This window comes from Sminthopsis crassicaudata, chromosome 4, assembly GCF_048593235.1.
Source record: "Sminthopsis crassicaudata isolate SCR6 chromosome 4, ASM4859323v1, whole genome shotgun sequence".
Classification (NCBI taxonomy): Eukaryota; Metazoa; Chordata; class Mammalia; order Dasyuromorphia; family Dasyuridae; genus Sminthopsis; species Sminthopsis crassicaudata.
This window is the reverse complement of record NC_133620.1, coordinates 174,182,773-174,207,094: the sequence shown is the minus strand read 5'-3', so window position 1 is coordinate 174,207,094 and position 24,322 is coordinate 174,182,773. Positions and strand designations below refer to the sequence as shown.

The 24,322-nt window shown below is 33.7% G+C and overlaps 1 protein-coding gene and 1 long non-coding RNA gene across 3 annotated transcripts in view; one reads left to right on the top strand and one right to left on the bottom strand.

The window, feature by feature from the left end:
* LOC141566001 (uncharacterized) overlaps nucleotides 1–795 on the bottom strand; it is an 81,481-nt gene extending 80,686 nt beyond the window's left edge. Inside the window, exon 1 of the long non-coding RNA XR_012489202.1 lies at nucleotides 743–795. This is a non-coding gene — a long non-coding RNA (uncharacterized LOC141566001). The remainder of the gene's footprint in view (nucleotides 1–742) is intronic.
* The window catches only part of NCOA7 (nuclear receptor coactivator 7), a 166,234-nt gene that overhangs the window by 34,706 nt on the left and 107,206 nt on the right, over nucleotides 1–24,322 (top strand). The gene's annotated exons all lie outside the window — the stretch shown is intronic.

Below are 24,322 nucleotides of genomic sequence, written 5' to 3'. Positions count from 1 at the left end.
GTCTCCTTCCCACTATTTTGTTTGTATGTAACTGCTTTGTGTTTATTCATTTTATATTTGTTATATAATTATATAACATATATAATACATAATTTGGTTATTATCTCCTCTATTATTACTTAAACTCTTTTGTGAATAGGGATTGTTTCATTCTTTGTACTTGTATCTCTGGGTCCTAGCACAGAGATTGGCAAATAATTGTTGCTTAAGACATGCTAGTTGATTTATTGAATATCTAATTTCACATCTGACTTAATATTTAGTTACTAGGATTTATATCAACAAACCATAATAATTTCTTTGTACACATGATCAACTCTGCTTGAAATTTTTCATAAATTGTTAAAGACTTCTCAACTATATTCCCATTAATTAATTTCTCCAATACATTTTAAAAGCTGAAGAGAAGCAAATTGGCGCACTAATGTAATTCAGTATCTATATATAGTTTTGGTGTTAATGATACTCTTATTAAAATTTATCATAATTCAATTATTTTTGGAAAACCTTAATCACTTAGTAGATAGAAAATAACTTGCTAGATGCTGAGTGTCATAATAGATCCAAATGTATGGTTCTCTCATTAGTGTCCGAATCTAGTTTCTGTAGTTCTGAATCTGGTTCCTGAATCTTGTCAGCTTAATTATCTTTCAACAAACATTTACTCTGTTTCAGACACTGTGTTAGGCACTCTGAATGTACAAATAAAGAATGAAATGCTTCTTATTCTTAAAGAGCTTACCTTCTCTTTCTCCCTTGGCTAACTACTGAAGAATGAGAACTGAGCCAGCTCAGATATTTTGTCTGTATAGGTTTTGTTACCATAGTCCCCAGTATTGCCATTGTGAGGGCTGGCTCTGGAGCCAAAGTATTTTTATTACTTCAGCTTCTACACATAATAGGGCTCAATTGTCTATGGAGTTACCCCTGATGCACACTTGTTCCTGACACTCTTCCCCATCTCCATAAAGCTTTTTTTAAGAGCAGGGACTGGCACTTAGCATAATACCTGCTACATAGTAGGAGCTTATTGTTGTTGTTGTTACCAATAATAAAACAGTGATAGTTACAGTTATATAGTGCTTGATAGTTTGTAGAACAGTTTACGTGTTATCTTCTTTGATTTTCACAACAACCCTATGAAGTGGGGGGTGCTATTATTTTCCCTATTTTACAGCTGAGGAAGCTAAAGCTGAGAGAGAGATTTATAAAATATCTAAGGCTGGATTTAAACTTAGGTGTGCAGTCTTACTCTGAGAAACAGCTTAAAAGTACCACTTACAATAGTTTCTCTTAGGTAAGAAAGAAAGAAGAGAGAATTGTTTACTCCTTGAGAAGCTACCTGAGACCCTCTTTCTACTCAGCCCATAGCTACTAAACCTTAAGGTCTGTCATTAATAAAGATGAAATGAGACAGTTCCTGTACTCAAAGAATTTATGTAATAAGAATTTTCTACCTTAATGCAATCACAAATATGTCATTTCAGTAATGTATTTCTTTCACCCATACAGATTTGAATTCCTTCATGCCTTCTCATCCTATGTAATATTTATCTGCATTTTTCTGTAAATTGTGGGATAGGATCTAGCCCATAGAATCAAAGTCTTACTCTATGGTGTTTTTTTTTTCTTTCTTTAATTATATCTGTGCTTCCAGGACTATTCATTAATTAGAGTCTTTATTCTCCTTTCTGCCACTTCTCAACACTGTAGTCATTTGTTAATATGTTCTAGTATCTTTCTCACCATAAGTCTCCATTGATTACCTATCATTTTTATTCTCCTTGGATTATGGTACTTTGTAATTAAAATCTTTATAGCACCATTGTGAAAACATTAGTGTTAAAAAGATAGACTTTTGCTGCAACAGTTTGTGATTATTTTCACAAAAACGATCCATCCCAAATTCATACTATTCAATTATGGGCCCAACTCCTTATCAATTTGCAGAACAGTATCTGAGTTACTTGCAAATGTCCTAAAAGATTTAGTGACATTTTAAACCATGAAAGCTTAAAAACTTTTGGGACACACTGGATTTTGATGGACTAATTCAAGAGGTTGTTCTATCTTTGTCATAACTTGGGTAATAAACATTTTTTCATCATATTTTCAGTGAATGGTCTGTTTTTCTATACAATGAAATCTGTAGTTTTCATTAGGGAAACTTTATAATGTTCTAAAGCTCACTGAAATAGGACCATTTGGAGAAGCTGCTATCAATAGAAAAGTGTTCTTTTATTTGAACTCAACACTAGACATCATACATAAAACTAAGGAACATTTTATACTTTTCAGATGGCAATAGTGAGTGAAAAATTGAAAAATATATTTCCTTATTCATATATGCCAGTTGTATAATGTCAACACATGTGTGAAACACCTGTTCAAAAAGGTTTAAAGTTGCATTGGGTTCTAATACATAAATAACTACAAAAGCATTTAAATGCTCACAGTTTGCCAAGCACTGTTTCCTATAAAAGGGATATAAATATAAGCAAGCAAGATAGCCTCTACCTTTAAACATATACTCCAATGAGGGAAAACTATATATTAATTTGGAAAGGGGGATGGTCAGAAAGGAGGCAGCATGGTTTGATAATGATTGGGAAGTACCTGGTGACCTAGGTCTCTAAAACCACAGAGTAAGATTTTCATTCTATGGACTAGATCTCCCATAGACAATTTACAGAAGATACAGATAGAGAAGGCATGAAGGAATTTAAATCTGTATAGGAGAAGGCCTGGGTGAGATAAGACAAAAGATTTACCTGTTAAAGCTCAGGATCCCAAAGGTAAAGTCCAATTTCTGGTAAGAGGAAGATGACTAGAATGTTCAGGGTGTGTAGGCAACATAGTTTGGAAATGCTTTTTCTGAAATCAGTAAAATGGCAGGATCCCCTTTACTCCTCTTATGCAGTAGTGTGACCATAAAGATGTATGTAGCAAATCATCTGTGAAAGTTTGCCTATTCTATTTTCATGTTTTCATTAAGGATACTCTTGATAATTATGAAGACTATTCTTTAAAAAAAAACTTTGTACAGATCAAAAATCAAGCATATAGGTTATTGGTTTTTGATATCTTCTTTTTTTATTCTTTTGAAATCTTTACAAACTCTTTAAGAGATCTTGAGTACCTTTAAATTTGCATTGCAACCAGCATGTTATTTTTATTCATTTTGACTTATTTGTACTATATATATACTACTATACAGTTTAATATTAAGTATTTAAAAATTTTAAAGCATTTAATATTAAAGTGTTTATTAATTTAATATTAATTATATATATTAATAATAATTTAAGTAATTAATTTAATTATTTAATATCAATAAGTTATGAATAATAAGTATTTGAAATTAATGTTTAATATTAAATAACTTTAAACCATAATAAAACTTTTGACACACCCTATATAAAAGAAAACTTAATAGTCAGCTGTAAATATGCAATACCAACATAGTTTTTCTGACTAAAGTTTCATTGATACAAAAATAGTTCTTTGAAGCAGCCTTGTACTTAGTAGGCATTTAAAAAGAAGTTGTTAAATTGAATTAAATATGTGAACACTTTAAAAAATACTTTTGTTTTAAATAAATTAAAATTAAAAAAAAATAAGTTCAAGGCAAAATCTCATATATAATATGCTAGACTTTGAATCAGGACAACAAATTCAAATCCCATCTCTGGCATTTAAAAAAGACACTTAAAAGCAAGTCACCTAAACTCTCTGAGTTTCTTGGTTCGTAAGACTGGAAATTATAAAAAGTTCAAGACTTACAAAGTATTCCTTACCAGCAATTCCTCCACTAATAAAACATCTTTGACATGTTAAAATTTAAAAGATGAGATTGATCAGTTGGTCTGGCCCATATTGTTACCTGCATTGAACAGAGTGACCTTGGAACATAATATTAAATATACCACCAAGATATCATGAAGTAGAAAAAATTCTGTGGATATTTGATAATTAATACAAAATGGAATTTTAATGAAAATTGATTATTGCCATGAATCCAACCTCTAGGCTACCTAAAATATTGCAAAATTCTGCTTTTCTTGGAAATGTTCCTAATCATCAGAACTGCCTAAAAAGCCTTGAAATAGTTTTTGTAAAGTAGGAGTATAAACATTTAACTTTAGTCTTAAATTTTCTCAGTACTAGCTTGTGGAGTGTGCTAAGTCATATGATTAGTGAGCAAAAGTAAACTTACTACTCTTTTAAAACTGTTTCCCATGGAAAAATTGTTGATGTCTTTTTAGAAAATTTTTGCTGATTGTCAATTAGAATGATGAGACTCTTTCATGAACTCTAATTTTGTTTATTGCTCATGTTTCCCATTGGATTGATTGAATTAGAAACAGGCAGTTATAAGGAAACTGTTTACACAGAGCATGTAATTCATTGTCAGGGAAAATTTCCAAGGTCAAACTTGGATACAGTCTATGTTTTCAGGAAATTGTTAACTTTTTCTAAAGATGAGTGAAGAAAAAGGAACATAAACATTTAGCTATTAACACTTTAGTGTCTTGACATCCTGCTTTACTTCTTAAGAATGAATTTTGGTTTTATAATTTTTTAAACTTATGTGCTATTTTAAATTAAGAGTTCTTGGTGAATAGTACAAGTTAGCATGCTAAACTATTTCATTTTGAAAATATGTTGCTCCCGAATTTGTTTTATTCAAACTATCTCAATTCATCTCTTAAGGGTTCAGTGCTACTTAGTACAGTTATTAACCTGGCTCCATGGACTTATAGTGGGTCTTTGGATAGATTTCAGTGGATATGTAAACTTAAATGGGGGGAGAAGGGAATCACATCTTTATTTCAGTGTAATTGGTTTCCTTTATAAGTCTATGTATTTTTATGCATATAAAAATTTTTTTATGCCTGACTTCCAAAAATATCACCACAGAAGGAAAAAAAAAAGATAAGAATATTTATACTAATTGCTGTAAAACCAACTTCCCAAAATAAATATTTAAGCATATCTTTTTATGAGCTGAATTCTCAATAATTTAACTCTATACTGGGCAGGGTCTTAACACAAATTTTTACCACAAGAAAAAAACTAGCTAATAATTTTGTCTTGCACCACCTACAGGATATTGCCCAATATATCACAAACCCCATCCCCATTCTTGACTTTCTCTTCCTCCAATTTTACAAGAGACTAAGCTCATGAAATTATAGAGTTGTTTGGGACCATATTTAGAAATAAATTCAACAACAATACTGTATGAGGATGTATTCTGATGGAAGTAGATAGTTTCAACAAAGAGAAGATCTAATTCAGTTCCAATTGATCAATGATGGACAGAATCCGCTACACCCAGAGAAGGAATACTGGGAAATGAGTGTGAACTACTTGCATTTTTGTTTTTCTTCCCAGGTTATTTTTACCTTCTGTATACAATTCTTCTTGTGCAACAAGAGAACTGTATAGTTCTGTACACATATATTGTATCTAGAATATGCTATAACATATTTAACATGTATAAGACTGCTTGCCATCTAGGGAAGGGGGTGGAGGGAGAGAAGGGAAAAGTCAGAACAGAAGTGAGTGCAAGGGATAATGTAAAAAAATATCTATGTATATGTTCTGTCAATAAAAAGTTAAAAATTTTTAAAAATAAAATAAATTCTCCTGAATTCTAGTACAGAAAGCATAGCTCTAATATTTATAAAATATTTTCTTCTAAAAAGAAAAATTTTCTTTACCAAATTTCTCTACAGAGCCCCCCAAAAGGAGCCAAAGATAGACAACCTTGCATAAAAATACAAATATATTTTAAAATTTAAGCTGTTTGTAGTCTATTCTTAAAAAAAAAAAAACTAAATTAAAAATAGTATCAGCTGAGTTGGTATGAATATTAATTCACTCACTATCTATGTGTTTTTGAGCAACTCATTTAATCTCTCTAAGCCCAAATTCCCTCATCTGCAATTTAAAGAGTTTGGATTGTATCAGTTAATATCACATTCTGATAAAGCCTACAAACTTTTCAGAATAATATTTTTAAATGTATAAAATAAAACTAGCAACTCTCCCATAGATGAAAGTCCTTCATTGTGTTACAAAGGAAATCAATTATATTGAAATATAGTTATAATTTTTTTTTCAAAAGACCACAATAAGAAGTTCCCAGATCCTGGGTTAAGAACCATTAGACTAGATGATGTCTAAAGGCCTCTTTAGTTTTAAATTGTGTGATTCCCATGACTCATTTCTTCCATACTTGGACCAAAGCCTTGAGATACTTTCTGTCAAGTGCATTTTTAAGCCTTTGCTAGTTATCCATGGTTCAGAATCTCTAATAACATGAAAAAAGCAAGCTTTGAGCCAAGAAATTCTTTCAATTCATAATTATGCAAAAAAAACATTATTTGCTTCAGTTTAGATGGCATTGATTTCATTGGGGGAAAATGTGCATTTCTTTCTTTCCAAATCCACCAGAAAATAATAAAAATGAAAATTCCTATAGTGAGCTTTCTCTCCAAATCTATGTTCTTTTTCATGCATTCTTCCATTGGTTGTTTAGCTAGTGCTGCACCTTTTTCGAGCCTCTTCCTCACACCAAAAGTTCAGTGTGATCCTTAAAGTGTTCAGACAACTGGGTACTGCTAAATCCCACTGCTGTTTCCAGCAAGACTGCCCTAAAGCCTGGGCTGCCTGCGTGTAGGGTTGTGATTACAACTCCTTGATTTTGGTTCCCTTCCAGAGTCTAGGAAGGAAAGTGTGAGAGAAAAGAGGTATTAGACTGATTACCAAACTGAAGGTCTACTGAGCCCTTATGATCTCACAGTTATATGCCGGTGAAACCTGGACAGTATGCCAGCACCATACTGGGAAACTGAATCGCTTCCTTTTGAATTGTCTTAGGAAGATTCTGAAGATGACCTGGCAAGATAAGATATCAGAGACTGAGGTCCTTTCTTGAACTAAATGGCAAAAAATTCAAACTTTATTGCAAAGAGCATAAGCGTTGGGCTGGCCACATTGTTTGAATGCATGGCCATATACTTGGCCAGAAAGACTATTTTGTGGAGAACTCATATAGGGCAAACACTCAGATGGGGGTCAGAAAAAGCAATACAAGGACATGCTCAAGATCTCTCGTAAGAACTTTGGAATTGATTGTGTGACATGGGATTTAATGGCACAGGACCACCCAGCATGATGTGCCTTCATCAGAAAAAGGTGCTGTGTTTATGAGCGAAGGAGAATTGAAGTAGTTCAAAAGAAATGCAAGATGAGAAAAGTTAGAGAATTCACCCCAAATGTTCACATGAACTATTTGTACCCTACCTGTGGTAGAACATTCTGAGCTTGTATTGATCTGATCAGCCACAGTTGAACATGCCATACCTTGACCTCCAACATAGTGATGTCATTTTGGTCCTCTTCAAGAATGAAGACTAACCAAACAATCTAGTGTAGTACCTGAGACATTTCAGTAAATATCTAACATGAGTTCCACCAAAACAAGATCATGACAGATTTAGTAACAACTGAATTGGGGGTCAGCTAGGTGGTGCAGTGGATAGAGCACCAGCCCTGAATTCAGGAGGACCAGAGTTCAAATCTGGTCTCAAACACTTAACACTTCCTAGCTGTGGTGACCCTGGGCAAGTCACTTAACCCCAGCCTCGGGGTGGGGGTGGGGTGGAAACAACTGAATTGAAAAGAATTGCATATGTTTGACTTGAAAGAGAAAGCTATCAGAGATGTCTTTGATCTGGTGGTCCTATCTTTGCTGTAAAGAATATCCCATATTTCGAATAAATTTGAGAAGTTGCTGCTCATTTGATTTGCTTTTGTTTCAGCTAAAGTTAGATAAATGAAGTTATTCTAAATTAAGATATAAAACTATCCTTTTCCATTATATTACCTTTCCTTGTTTTATCTTTTTTTTTTCCTTCTCCAGAAGTATGATTCTGTTGTCCTTCAACTTTTATTGAGGAAAAGGAAAAAAATATTTTAGTGTTAGCTTTCAAAGATAATGGCACTCCTTACCCTCATGAAAGTGACTTCCCATTTTGTTAATGGAGCCTAGATATTGGGAGGAAGTTTGATCCAAATGCTCCCATTAAAAATTTCTCTCTCGGGAAAAATATATTTGAAATTGTATCAAGCTTGAGTATATTTGTAATTTTCCTTCCTTAATGTATAGTTCCTCTTTTCCATTTTTTATTGCATGATGTGAAGCTGGTTTTATATAGATTGTTTGGCAATAGCCTTTATGTCAAATGTGATATATTAATAATAAAATAGGAAAAATATACCAAGTGGTTAAAAAATGGAATTTGTAACTTTGTAGTCAGTACAAAGAAAACTTTATATAACTATTTTCTCCAAGGAGCTTTTTTGTATAATTTTGATATTGGTATGTAATTATTGACCATTTCTTGAGCCTGGTTCTTTATGAAAAAATACATTAGAAGATATGATATCTGATCTCCTAAATAAAGAGTTTATGGAGATTTAAAAAAAATACAAATGGAGATATGTTTGAACTTTCACAGTAGTATAATAATGAAATGTTTTTTAAAACTTAAACATGAAAAAATATTTTTGGTACAAGTTCCATTAATGATGAAGTATCATGCTATATTTATGAAGACAGAATAGCACAAAAAACCTTTAAGTTTGATTTGATTTGATTTAGCTGATTTCAGCTCAAATCTGAGGGGAAACTTTATGGATGCTTCTTAGCACCTAGCCTGATGGCAGGCATATAATAAGGCTTAATAAATAAATATTTGTTGAATTGAAATTGCTTGTGGTGAAGTATGGGGATGCTAAAAAGTGCTGAATCCCCCAAAGTATATTAAGTTTCAGGATTTCCCCCAATACACTCCACCAAATGTTGGGGAGTATATTGGGATCTTGGGGTAAGTTTTGTGGGGAGAGTCTGGCTACACCTCTATACCCAATCACTTTGACTTGTTTTATTAGCAGCAATTGATAATTTAATTTTGTAATATCACCTTCATCCTAAAGTATTCATTTATCAATAAAGCTAAATTTAAATGAATTTTATTTAGATAATTTTTGAGACATACCAGAAGCCACAAAACCAGTGTTGGAGTTAATTTATTTAAATAAGTTTGAACTAGTTTACATGTTAAAGAATAATATTAAAATAATTTTTTCAGTAAAATATAGTTCAAATGAAGAGGAATGTGAAGTTATGGTATTTATGGTTTGCCCTTTAGGAATGAGAAAAAAGCAGGGAATCCCCACTGACTCAAGGTAAATTTGAAAGTCCCTGAATTACCATAGAATGAGCAAGAATTAATTTTTCTTTTTTCCCTAGTGAAAACTGGATGTGGTAAGAATTCCTCACAAATTAAATTCCTTTTAGATTCTGGACAAAAATGCTGCTGAGTGGGAGTCCCGGGACTCTTTGGTGTCCCTGAAAAGATTCTGGCTAGGATTTAGACCTTAACAGTTTTCAACTATTCCATTTCCACACCCAAGTCAGCTATGCTTTAAATTTGCATAAATAAATAAGATTTGAGTATTCTTTTTTTCTTCCCAGAAAGAATTTGTGCTCTGCAATTACATAATGATTAAAAAACATTTTGTCCACTGATTTTTTTAACTTTTATTTTTATCTATTAATTAATGAAATAGAAGTGGAAAGACAATAGAACTAGCCATCCAAATATATGAATTCCAGGTCTGGCTCTTTACTTACCACTGTGACTTTAGACAAATGACTTCTCTGTTCTGACCTTTAGTTTTCTCTTTCCACAAATGGGAATAATTGAGTACATCCCTAGGATCTCTTTCCAATCCAAAATTCCACAGTTGTGTAAAATAATGTGAAGGTCATTCTTAGTGAAGGGAAAGAGGGAAGAGGGACAACATCTTAAGAATTGTTATGAATTGAAACGGTGTTTAGTTAAATGGAAATAAGTATATTCATGGCTTTGTTGGGCTCTTGAGGGAAAAAGTAACCAATGAAAACAATCTGACAATTTTGTTAATTCAGTACAGTACTTAAGCATCCTCATAGATTTGATGGTGTTCAATACTCTCCAGGTCTTCATGATTCATGCCCATAACTGTCCATAAGGTTTTCTTGGCAAAGTTTGCAATATCTTTTTCAAGTATATTAAGACAGAGGTTAAATGACTTTTGGGGGGTCACACAGCTACTAAATGATTGGGTTTGAATTTTAATTTGGTTCTTCCTGAGTGCAACTGCATATAGGATCAGTTGATCTAAGTATGGAAGTAGTTGCAGAGAACCATTTGTGCATATATTGTTTGTAAATAGTTGTTTTTGACTTTTCCTTTAATATGTGAACTTAAGAACAGGGACTACCTTTTGCCCCATTTTTTGTATCTTCAAAACTTGCCACAGTGTCAGGGTTTTAATAGGTACTTAATAAATTCTTATTGATTGTTTCAGAGTGCTATGCAAGATTGTCAGACGAAACAGATTATTTTTGACCAATACAGCTATTTAAGATAGAGCCAGGACTAAAAACTAAGATCTCATGATTCTCTGTCTCAAACCTTATACCGTAATAATCATGGCAATTAAACATTCATTAGATATTTGTAGTATTTTGGATGTTAATAAAAGAGAAGAGAGACCACCAGGGAAACAGGTTTGAATTTGATAATAGTTTAGAGTTGTTTAAAAAATGAAGATAACTAACTTGAGTTGATATCTACTTAATCCACATTTTCCAATTTTCATGATATAATATAGTACATTTGATTTTTAAAATTTAAGTGTAAATTTCTAAAGGCCAGAAGCAAAAGTCTGTATGTACTATAATCTGTAAATAAGGTTTATGCTACAGAATAAATCTTGAGCATAATAATATTAAGCATAGTAAATATGGAGTGCAGCAATAGTGATAAGTAAAAGGATAATTTCTTTAAAACACAAGTCAGCATAGTCAGGAAACTTTGTGAATGGGACGGATTGGATGAAGTAATTCTCAGTATAGAGACTAGGCCTAAGTCACATGATCCCTATTCCTTGAGTAGGAAGATGAGCTCTTGGGCCTCAGGTTTCAGGTAATCATATGATTCCTGTTCCCAGTCTTGAATCCTGGGTTGCAGGAGGTAATAGGAAGTTGCAGGAACTGACATGACCTATGGAAGGTGGACAACATTGATGACCACTGGTCAAGGATGGTTACATCTTTTTGGTCTATCCAATGAAAAGACTGATCTTTTCCTATTTAATGGGCTATTCTACTTCTGACTGATGGGGTTCAGGAGCACATGGCAGGTGTTGTGATTGTTCCTGGGTGTGTCTGAACCTCTCCCTGCAGGGTTAAATAAATGTTTTCTCTTTGTACCTGTAAATGTTTCTGATTAGTTAATTTGGTTAAGGGTCCAGCACCTGTCCCACACATTTGTAACCAGAGATGGATATTTTCCTTAAGACTTAAGGATGCATTAGGATATCAAGAGAAGGAAACCATGCTATGAAGGTGTCAAAATCTAAAATAATATCTTCTGTAAAAGTAATCAGTGAGAGAAAGAATGAACAAGAAGAGATGAGGGTAGTGTCCTTTTTGGTTTGTTTTTTTCCAGCTGCCCTAAAATTATTATATCAGTTTTTGTTGGGTGATTACATCGAATCTCTTTACCCCCAGTAAAACATTGTTTTTCCCAAAAAACATTGTTACCATAGAAAGAAATATAATCATAATTATATTATTGTAATTATTGTGTGGGATGGGATGGGTGCAAGACTCCCCCCTTTCCCAATTAATTAATCAGAGACATCATCAGGTACAAAGAGAAAACATTTATTTAATCCCTGCAGGGAGAGGCCCATACACACTTGGGAGCCATCCCAACTCTGCCATGTGCACCTGGAACCTGGCCAGCTTCTGGCTTGTCCAGGAAGGGTTTAAAAGCAAAAGACCAAAGCCTTCTTATTGGATGGACTAAAAGGATGTAACCATCCTTGACCAATGGTCACCAATGTTAGCTGCCTCCCACAGGTCATGTCACTTCCTGCAACTTCCTGTATTCCAGGTTTCAAAATTCATCTCTTCATAGATCAAATGATCTCCATAGGGTCCCAGCTCTGGGAACAGGGATCATGTGACTCAATACTGAGAAATACTTCATCCAAGCAGTCCTTATGATACTAGATGAACATATGAGGTTCTGTGGACTGAGGAAGACTTTCCCATGCATGAGATAGAAATAATTCTACTTTATTTTTGACTTTTTAAAAATAAATGTAAAAAACACAATTCAAGGGAAAACTAGAATTCAAAGTTAAAAGTTTAGCATTTCCAGTGCCCCCTTTCAGTTCTTTTCTCCTTCCTCCTTACCCCCAAATGTCCTTCAATTTATCAAAGCTTGATATTTTTTGAGATGACTTTTCTTTTATAAGTAAGTACTAAGTTTTAAACACAATTCAGTCAGTAGATTTCAGTCAGTCTATCAAAAACCTCTATTGATTTGTTATGAGACAAAGGTACGAAGGCCAAAAGTTACTTTATTTATATACAGTTCTTTGCATTTTGTCTCCATCCACTCACCCACCTCTCATTAATTTATAAAGTTCCTCAACTGAAGGGACTTTTTTTGCCTTTATTTACCCTTTTATTAAGTTCTAGGAATACGAAGAAAGGAAAAAACAATTCTTGCCCTCAGGGAGCTCATATTTTGATGGAGAACATAACATTTGATTAACTCTCTATATAAGATATATACAGATATATTGTATAGTAATCTCAGAGAGAAGATGGATATGAGGATGGGAATGGACTTGATGGACATCAATTTTAAACAAAATGAACCAATTGAACCAATGAGAGTACCACTACAAAGGACCAAACAAAATATTCTCCCTTGGTGGATTCTCCCTTTTTTCTCATATAAATTAAAGGGGATTACTTTAGGGATATTATTCATGAAATCTATAATTAAAGGAGGATTAAGTATGTATTGAGAGAAAGAGCTGTATTGGTACTTACCATCTAACCTCTCCACCTCTTTCTACCAAGAAAAAAATGTTAGGCATCAAGCATGTTGGGTAGCCTGTCTGTGGAAAGTCTATGGGAGAACATGAACAAGAATAACAAAAGAGATGGTAAGGTATAAAGGTATTATGAAGGTATATATGTATAATTATTAAAGTACCAGGTACTAAGAGAATGATTCAGAATGTTTAAAAAAAAAAAAAAAAGCATTATTATAGTCACAAGGGCTTTTTATTGTCATAAAAAGGCACATGGGCTAATCAGGTGATTAAACAGTTGTTTGTGAATAAAAGCCATTTAAAGGTCCAAAGTGAAGAGTCTAGAGAATTAGGGAAGAGCTAGAGAAGATCCTGGAAGAGAATAAATTACAAACTCTCTCTCTCTCTCTTCTCTTTTCTTCTCTTCTCTTCTTCTTCTTCTTCTTCTTCTTCTTCTTCTTCTTCTTCTTCTTCTCTCTCTCTCTCTCTCTCTCTCTCTCTCTCTCTCTCTCTCTTCTCTCTCTCTCTCTCTCTCTCTCTCTCTCTCTCTCTCTCTCTCTCTCTCTCTCTCTCTCTCTTCTCTCTCTCTCTCTCTCTCTCTTTTCCTCATCCCTCTTCAGAAAGAATTAAAACTCCCTCTGTAGCAGAAAATAGGTGACCCTCCAATTTTTGTCCTGTAATAACTTCTTTCTTCCAGAACTGGGAAGAAATATAAACTCCCAAATTCTTTCTTTCTTTATCTTTATTTAGTTCCCCCCCAAAGTTATTCAGTCTAAGCCTTGACAGAATGACCATTATATTAGGTTGTCCTCTTCTCTAATATGAACAATCAAAATAACAAATATGAATTAAGCTTGAGACAGCCTTTATTTCACATCATAGAAAATGAAAAAGGGATAGAGGACTTAGGAGTCCATAAAGCATTAGATTGCCCAGCAGTTTCCCTCAAAGGGTATCTGAATTTGGAGTTGCTATGGTGAACCCTGACATTTTTTGTCACTCCTAGCTGCCTCCAACATGGTACTTATATATAGTCGCTCCCACTTTCATGGTATCACTTAGTAACACCAAAAGTCCTAATGATTTGGACTCTTCCTCCAGCTTCTGGGAATCAAACACACTTGACTAGTTGCTGAACAGGTAATCTCCTTTCTAGAAGACTTATACCATCTGAGTAACTCCTTCACTTTTACCTCCAAATAAGATGCTGACCAGGAACTATGTGGATTCCTGTAATTTTTTCCAAGGAACATGCTGTATCAGGAATTCTCATTGTTTCTAAAAGATCTAATTCCCATATCTAAAATTTGAGAGTTCTCAAGCTAGAATTATGTATAAGACAACCTTTCTAGAGCTAGTGCAATCCAGAAAAATTCTCTTCTCTGTGATCTCACTGCCTAGGAAATTAAAAATTCCTTGTTTCAACCAGGAAATTGTTATTGTTCAATTGTATCTGACTCTTTGTGACCCCATTTGGAGTTCTATTTATAAAGATACTGGAGTGTTTTGCCATTTACTTCTGCAGTTCATCTTACAGATAAAGAAACTGAGGCCAACGGGGAAGTGACTTGTTCAGTGTTAGACACCTAAGTAAGTATCTGAGGCCAGATTTGAACTCAGGAAGATGGGTTTTTCTGGCTCTAGACCTGGCATTGTATCCACTGCACCTTCTAGCTACTCTGATACAGAAATTGGAGATGTATAAATAATGTCCATTAATTTACCCTCTCAGGCAACATGGACACATCCATATTTTCTGGGTCATGTGCTTCTGCAGGAAAAAAATATAAAAAATACATTATATTGAGAATAAAAAAATTATTAAGTAATTTCTACAATCTGGAAATAGGTATAGAAGAGGAGGAAGGGGATGGAAAGTATTTATATATCCTTGATAATCATTTTTACAAATATTTTATCATTTGACCTCACAACCCTAGAAGGTAGATGAAATTATTATCCCTATTTTATAGTTTAGAAAACAGAGGCAAACTGAAGTTAAGTGCTCAGGGATATTCAACTAGTAAGTGGCTGAGGCCACACTTGAAATCAGGTTTTCCTAACTCAAGGCAGAGAGCTTTATTCAGTATACTATTATCTGCCTCTAAAGAAGCTTTGACCAAAAACTTTTAAGTGTCATTTTATTTTGAAACAACTTGGACTCAAAAACCAAATGATGACTTGCTCATTTTATTTAGTAAATTAGAGGTAATTCAGTTTATTTAGGGGTAAATCAACAAGTTGATCATGTATATGTTGGAGGGAGCAGAATATGGGGTGAGAAGGATAAAGTGTATATTTCAGAAAGAAGCTAAAAAAAAGAGAGAGATTGGGCCTTTCCATTTTGATTTAGTTCATTTTCTTTAACACCTTATCTCTTAGATATATTTTAACTTTGGTCCCCTTTAACAGTACCTCCCTCCCTTGTTGGCCCAATGCCTCCTACACCTTAGAGTTTTATATTTATCAATTCACGTAGGTATTTCAGGTCTCAGTGTGTTCTATGACTGAATTAGTTTAGGAAACATCAATCTAAGTCAGTTTTCACCTTCATCTTCCTGTTTATTCATAGACTTGAAAAGAATTGGTCTGGCCTTTTCATTCCCAAGCATTTCTCACTTAGAATAAAAATTTCCAAAAGGAAGAAAGCTTTTCCCCTCGAATTATTATTTTGTATGTTCAGTATTAAGTATTTTGGTGTGTCATTTTAAAAAAATCTCATTAGTATTATTAAGTTTATTCATTTTCATTTAAATGCTGATGGTATGCAAAATTTTTTTTGTTTTTTTATGGAGAACTCATACAGGGAAAGTGTTCACAAAGTGGTCAGAAAAAGCGATACAAAGACACTACTCTCATGGTATTTCTTAAAAACTTTGGAATCGATTGTATGATAGGGGAGACACTGGCACAACACCATCCAGCATGGTGCACTCTCATCAGAGAAGTTGCTGTGCTCTGTGAGCAAAGCAGAATTGAATTATCCCAAAGGAAAATTCAAGATGTGCAAAGTTAGAGAAGCCACCCCAAATGTTCATATGGATTATTTATAGTCTGATCTGTAGCAGAGCATTCGGAGCTCATCTTGATCTGATCAACCACAGTCAGAGGACTCCAACACAAAGATGTCATTTTGGTCTTTTTTAAAAACAAAGAACAATCACAGAACCTGTATACTGCTAAGTACATACTTAGCATTAGGTTTTACTTTGTCCTTAATCATCCATCATTTTTATCTATGTGAAGAGGGTGGGTAGGAATAATAATGACCATAAGCCAGAAGAGAATCACAGGAAACAAAGATAAATTCTGAGGAGGAGGCGGCTTTTACTTGTCTATTTTCTAAGCTGCTACAACTTTTTTCTATCTTGATAAGTTCAGACCCTCAATATTTTATACCTGAACAATCGAAGAAGCCCAGTGTTTCATCTCCCTACCTCAAGTTTCTCCTCTTTTCAGTCTATCCTAAACTCATTTGTCAAATTGACCTTCCAAAAACTGAGGTTTGACCCCATCTTCCCTATTCCATCCCACCATTCAATAAACCTATTATTTCCAGGATTCTCTGTTACGCTTTGAAAGCCCTTCATAACCTTGCATCTTTTTTTTTAACCTTTCCAGTCTTATATATAACCACTTACTTATTATACTAATTTCCTTGCTATTCCTCACTCAGGACACTAAGCCTCCTAACAAATATATTTTCAGTGCTCCTTGACATGCTTAGAACTTCCCTGACTTCCAGTCTCAGCTAAAGTTCTGTCTTATGCAAAATCCCTTTCCCTGTCCTCTTCAATTTTAGTGCTTTCCCTTCAAGACTATATTCCACTTTATTCTTTATTTGTCTTGTTTGTGCATAGTTATTTGCATTTTATCTTTTCCATCAAATTGAGTTTCTTGGGAGTAAGTAACTAATGTTTTTGCATCCTCAGTGTTTAGAATTTAGTTGTTCTATTCATTTGGTTTCAGTTCTTAGCTGACTCTTCATGACCCAATCTAGGGTTTTCTTGGCAGAGATACTGGAATGGTTTGCCATTTACTTCTCCACTCATTTTACAGATAAGGAAACTGAGGCAAATATGGTTCAGTAACTTGCCCAGGGTCACATATCTGAAGCTGGATTTGAATTCAGGAAAAGGAGTCTTCCTGACTAGCTAGATTTGGTATTCTTTCCACTGTATCATATAACTGCCTAGGGATCATGATAAAACTTAATAAATACTAGTTGATTTGACTACATCTCCATCCTGCAAACCAGACTTTGAAGTCTATTCCTTGGATGAGTTAAACTATCCATCTCTGAACTCCCTTAGACGATATTTCTTCACTGCCATTTTCCATCCTATTGCCTTATGGGTATTTCTTTTCTCCTCTTGCTCAAGTGGATGGTTATGTGCTGCCATGGTTATAGCACCAGATCTGGAGTCAGTAAAACTCATCTTCCTGAGATCAAATCTGGTTTCAGACACTTATTGGCTATATGACTCTGGGCAAGTCACTGAACCCTGTTTGCCTCAAGCTAGAGAAGGAAATGGCAAACCACTCCAGTATCTCTGCCAAAAAAAAACTTCAAATGGAGTCTCAAAGAGTTAGATGTGACAAAACAACAACTTGCTCTGATAATTGTAATGAAATCAACAGAACCATGGCTTCTTCAGAGGTTATGTTCCCTGTTTGTCCCACTCACTATCTAGTGACTTCTCAGACCAAAATCCCTATTCCTGTTAATAAATACTTTTTCATTCATTAAGAGGAAGTGGTATCCAGGACTTTAAGAATGGAAAACCTTCTTAAAAGCATTGATGTTCAGAAAGAATCATTCTAAGTAAATTAATCAGTCAAGAAAAATTTATTAAGCCATGTATCAGACCGTGGGTTAGTTGCTTAGACATACAAAGACAAAAATGAAAGACCTTGCCTTCCAAGAGATTTTATTCTATCAGAACAATACAAATAAAGGCTAAGTTAGAAAAAGTGTTGAATATGTTAATACTAATTTGAAATAATTTATTTTCAGATTCTGATTTAGGAAAAAAAATGTCAATATGCTTTGTTTTGGGAAATCCCTGAATTTTGAATACTTAAACTTTATTAGCCAAGTGATAGGGGTGTGTGATAGTCAAACTCTTAGTCAACAAGCTTGTGTCAAACACCTTCTATGTGTCAAGATCTGTGCTAAGAACTGGGGATACAAAGAAAGGCAAAAAACAATTTCTTTCAAAGTGCTCACAGTCTAATGAGGGAGACACATGCAAACAACTATGTCCAGACAAGAGATATATAGAATAAATTGACCATTGTCTCAAAAAAATGGCACTTTAATTAGGAAAATCTGAGAAAAGCTTCTTTTTAGCTGACACTTGAAAGAAGCCAGGGAATCCAGGAGATAAGAGATGAGAAAGAACAGAATTATAGACATGAAGGACAACCAAGTAAAAATTCAAGACGCCAAGACATGGAGTATCCTTTGTGAAGAAAAGCAAGGAGGCTAGTGTTATTAGAAGAAAGGGTATATGGAGAATGAGGAAGAAGGATTGTGTAGAAAGACTGGAAAACTAGAAAGAAACAAGTATGAAGTGCTTTCAAAGGCAAATTAGAGAGTTTTATATTTGATCCTAGAGGTAATAGGGAGTCAGCAGAATATTTTGAATATAGGGGAGGGACATGATCAGATCTTTATTTTAAAAAGATCCAGTTGAGTGAAATATAGACTGGAGTAGGGCCAGATATTACAGAAAAACTAACCAGCAGACTATTGTACAGATAGGGAATTCTGGTGGCAATGTGTTTTTTAAATGATTACAAAGTTTTAGATAAAGTGAAAACAGTTAAATCTTTAAATTTTGAATTTTTTTCCCATAATACTTCCTTAGTAGGTCAGTACTAGCTTTCAAATCTATTCTGAATGAGAAACGTTAGCCTTTCAGCTTGCCACTGGTGAGTAAATGGCCTTTGTACACTAATTCTGGGGAGAACAGATATTTGCTCAAGGTATATGAATGAGCCTAGAGAAGGAACACAAGAAGCAAAATTGCCCTCATATTTTCATGTAAACAACATATAGCTCAGCACATGAAGTCTGTATAAGTCTGATAACAGTTGATAAATGTCCTCTCACTTCCTACTCAATCATCCATAGCCAGTTTTAGATAGATTTTTACCCCAGTGCATTGAGAAATATTCTAAGAAGTGTAGCAGGGACATGGTAACCAGTATTAAGCTATATTTTTGCTAAGATTTAAAAGATGTATTTACCAGGTAGGAACAGCTAATGATTAGAATGCTGGGCCTAGAATCGGAAAAAGACTCATCTTCCTGACTTTAAATCTAGCTTCATATACTTACTAGCTATGTAATTAAGAAATCATTTAACCTTGTTTGCCTTAGTTTTCTCATCTATAAATGAGTTGAAGAAGAAAATGGCAAATCAGTCTTATACTTTTGTCAAGAAAACCACAAATGGTTTTGATCAGCTGTGATCAGCTGATCACAACTGAAACAATAAACAAGCATACACACCCTTTTATCAAGCTGATCAAGTTCTCTCTCTGTCTCTGGTCTCTTTCTCTGTGTATCTCTTTTCACTTTACCTTGTATTTATTTAGTTGTTTATGTGTCATTTTTCCCTTCTGGAGAATATTATCCCTCAAGCCTGGAGACTGGGGTTTTTTTTTTTTTGGTTGTTATTTCATCTGCACTGCTGACTTGATATGTGTTCAACTGGCTGTGACCCTGACATGGTCCCATCTTCCAGTCAGTATCTTTTTTCTTCCTTGTTTTCAAAGCTATCATGAAAGATTTTTACAGAATGTCTTATTGCAATAGAGGTATACTTTGACATTTCCTTGATTTGCCATCTTGGTAAGCCAGCCCCTCCCCCCCAAAAAAGGAAACATCATTAGTTTCACATAACCAGCAGTGAACCCATGGTATCTCTTAGTGACTACAGTTTCCTTTTGTGTGCCTATAAGTGATTTGTTTAGTAATTTGTCTCAAAATGTTTCTGAGGATTAATGTTAGGTTTCATCCTCAGGAGTTTGTAGCAAATAACTTTTTTCTCCCTTTAAAAATAAAAATCAATTTTCTGCCTTCAAGTTTCTATCAAATTAAATGCTTTACATGACTCTCTAAAAATGATTAATGATAATGGACATACTATTAAATCTCTTAAGATTTTCTAGCACCTTGCAAAATGTGATTCAGTCAATCAAGAAGTTTTTTATGTACCTTCTGTGTTGGAGGAACAGTGCTAAGTCCCAGGGATTCTATTTAGTTCTAGATACTATGCTTCTCACCTTTTTTGGCTGCCATTTCATTTTTGGTTTACATTGAGCCTAATAGTACACTGAAACCTTCAGATTATATTCAGACAAATTGCTATCTAGCCAAGACTCCACTGTTTTGTATTTCAAAAGTAGATTTTTTTTTTTTTTTGCCTAGTGTAGGCTTTATATTTATTTTAGTTAAATGCCATCATCTTAAATTTTATTCAGTGTTGAAATCCTTTTAGCTCTTCATCAAATTGTTAGCTCCAGCTTCATATCATTGGAAAATCTAAAAAACATTCCGAAGGTAGCCAGATGGTACAATAGATAGAGCACCAGCCCTGAAGTTGGGAGGACCAGAGTTCAAATTTAACCTCAGACACTTAACACTTACTAGCTGTGTGACCCTGAGCAAGTCACTTAATCCCAATTGCCTCAGTCCTTGCCCCCCAAAAAAGCATTCCATCTTGCCTTTATTCATATGAGTGCTTTTTGTTAAATCTTTAAACAACTATTATTCTAAGCCAAGCACAGATCTCTGAGAGTACCCTACTGAAGACCTCCTTCCAAGTTGACATTGAATGCTTAAAGGAGCTCTTAGCTTTTTTGGATATAGTAGTTCCATTAACTCTAGATTCATGTAATTTTACTACAATTAAATTCAAAGCTCCCCATATTTTCTATAAGAACAGCATAAAAGTTTTTGCTAAAATCAAGATAAACTGTAAATACAGCATTCCTTCATCTAGTTCTCATTGTATAATCCTAACATAAAAAGAAAATATAGTGTGGTATTACCTATACTGCAGTTATTGCCTTAACTACTGCAAGGATCTTCTAATTTCTTCCTACTTCATCTCTCCATTTGTTTTTGTTAGAATTGATTATGTTTTTATTTTTATTTTTTTTTAACCATTCTGCCTTCTTTTAGGCTCAACTTGACTTTGTTATTCAATTTTACAAATATTTGTAAGCACCTTCTATGTGTTGTCACTGTGCTAGGCCATGAAGATATAGAAAGAAAAGTGACATTTTACAATTCTGTTAGGTCTTCAGGCACAATTATTTTTGGTGTATTTCTTTCTAAATACAAAGCAAAAATTATGTGCTTTTTCTCTTTTCTGTTGTGCTATTTGTGCCACATACCTGTTATTCAAGTGTGGATAAAAAAAATTCAAGAAAACAGTTAAAAGAAAAATGTTTTTAAACTCTATAGGTCCTGTGATTAGTTGCCATTTTTTAGTACTTAAAGGTTTACTCTTTTATAATATATTTTAAATACATCCACATTCCTAATTCTGTTTCAAACATATAACATTTTGTCACAAATATGGTTGATTATTTGTAATTCTCTGAATTCCCAAAATAATATATTCTTTGGTACTTTGAATTTCTTTTCTTTATTTTTTTTTAATTTTTATTTTTTTTGTTGAGGCAATTTGGGTTAAGTGACTTACCCAGGGAAGAAGTGTCTGAGGTTAAATTTAAACTCAGGTCCTCCTGACTTCAGGGCTGATATTCTATATACTGAGCCACCTAGCTGCCCTCACTTTGAATTTCTTTAAAGATTCAGTGATCTGTCTTAAATACAAACATAAAAATAAATTAATTTACATATTTATTACGTATTTTATTTAGATATTTATGTTATTGCTGGTAAATAAATGTTTCTAAGGCCCTAAAAGCTTTGTTTTCTTGCCTAATTGATTTTTTAAAATTTAATATATTTACTGGAAATTTTCTTAGTAATTAGTGAGAGCTTACTTAATTTTCCCTCTCTAAATATTGTTTTTATTCCACTTTTATTCTATTAAGAAATTTCCTGTATGTCTTATGCAAAATAAAGACCAGCTGAGTTTTTCCCTGAGTAGCATAGCTTCATGTGGAAACATGGAAGTCTATAGGACATATAAAAGAATATTTTATTTTTATGAATAGTCTTTAAAAAAACTTTTATAATGAATTTTTAATTAGGCAGAAATCTTTGGTATTTGATATATCTAAGACAAAATAAACAAGTCTAAATTCCTAAACCAATTTTTTTTATTATTTATCACTTTTTTTTGAAAAAGAAGAAATTCCAAGGTGAAATCAGGATGAAAGATTCTTTTAAAAGCCTTTGGAGGCTAGACATCTATTCACGAGACAGTGCAATGGATAGAGCACTAGTTCTAGAATCAGGAGGATCTGAGTTCAAATCCAGCCCTAGATATTTAATACTTGATAGCTGTGTGACCCTGGCCAAGTCACTTAACCTCATTTGCCCCATTACTACCATATACATGCCTGTGGTTTGGAGAATGGTTTAATTGTTCACATAATGGGATATAATGAATTCTGTGTCATTTACTTGCTAAGGATAGCAGGGAGATCTTAAGATAAAATTAGAGAGGAGGCAACAAGACTATAATCTCTTTTAAAAGTGGAGAATCATATTATAGCATGTTAGCATCACTATTGAAGTTTTGGATTTTTAGATTGTAGACAAAAGGGATAAAATATAAGTTTTATTTTCTTACAACATAAAATGAATATGTTATGAATGAAATAACTTTTTTTAAAAATTTAAAGGATGTTATTATGCATTTGTAAAATTTGATGTGCCTAACTCCATAATTGATACTTCTCACAAGATAGCATATTACTTAAGTAAACTTTTTCCAAGTCCAAACTTTCAGCAGAAATAATGTTTATTTCTAAATTCATTCAAAAATAGTGTATCCCCAAATAGTAATGCAATGTAGTAAGAGGCAGATCTATAGTCAAAAGACCTGAGTTTGTATGGAGAGTCCCAGCTCTGTGGGCAAGTAACTTCATTTCCTTCAACCTTGTTTCCTTAACTGTAAAATTCAAATCATAATACTTGGAATTCCTGTTTCAGAGTTATTATAGAAAATATTCTTTTGTCCCTTAATAGGACATAGATTATTATTTTCAGGTGAACTTTTATGTCCCCTCTTTGATCTTCTCTGAAAACCTTTATATACATTTAAAAGGCCTTACTTGTTATAGGAAACAGTCCCACCAACCACTCTTATTTCTGTTTTAAGTTTTTATAGCAGATCTGATTTGTTCAGTGGCCTATTGCTCTGTGAAATGGCTTCAGGAAACAAGAATTTGCTGTTCCTCCACAGGATGTGTGTCAGTGCAGTATGTATTGTTATATTTGGATGCTATTTCTAGCCTATTTGGAAGGTATTTTTCCCCTAAATTTTAAATGTTCTACTCAAAATGAACTGTTTGCACTGACAAGAAATTACAGATTGTTAGGAATTCTAAGGAAGTCAAGAGCAAGGAAAATATTTTGGCAAATCTTCCAATTTCCTCTTTCTTTGCAGACTATAATTAATTTAAACAATGAATAAATCAGATTGTAATCACTAGAGATGGAAGAGAGTTTCCCACCCTTTCAGATATGTTTAAAAATCTATTTTTTGATGAACTCCTACTTATATAATACTTTTAAATTTACAAAGCTTTCCCCTCAAAATAACCTTATATGAAGTATATCATTTAAATATCATGCCCATTTTACAGGTAAGGAAATCTTTTTTTTGGGGGGGGGGGGGAGGCTGAGGCAATTTGGGTTAAGTGACTTGCCCAGGGTCACACAACTAGGATGTTTTAAGTGTCTGAGACCAGATTTGAACTCAGGGTCCTCCTGACTTCAGATCTGGTGCTCTATCCACTGCACCACCTAGCTGCCCCCCCTCCCCCCCCCGGTAATGAAATCTTAAAGCTGGTATTTTCATGAGAGACTTCTTGTATAATGTAGTGCTTCTTAAACTTTTTTCCACAAACAACTCCTTTTTGCTTGAGAAATTTTTACATTAACCCAGATATATACATATATAAAATAGGTATGTAAATCAAACATTTACTGATAATAAAACATAATCTTGCTACCCCCACATTCAATTATGAAACCCCAAATGGGGTCATGAACTACAGTTAAGAAGCTGGATTATAGAGAGCTAGCCTTAATCAAGTCTGTGGTTGGGTGGGACTTCAGAAGTTCACTGGAACACTAGTTCCTTTATTTTAAAGATAAGTAGAGCCCAAGAAATTAAATGACTCATTTGAAGTCTTAGAAGTAT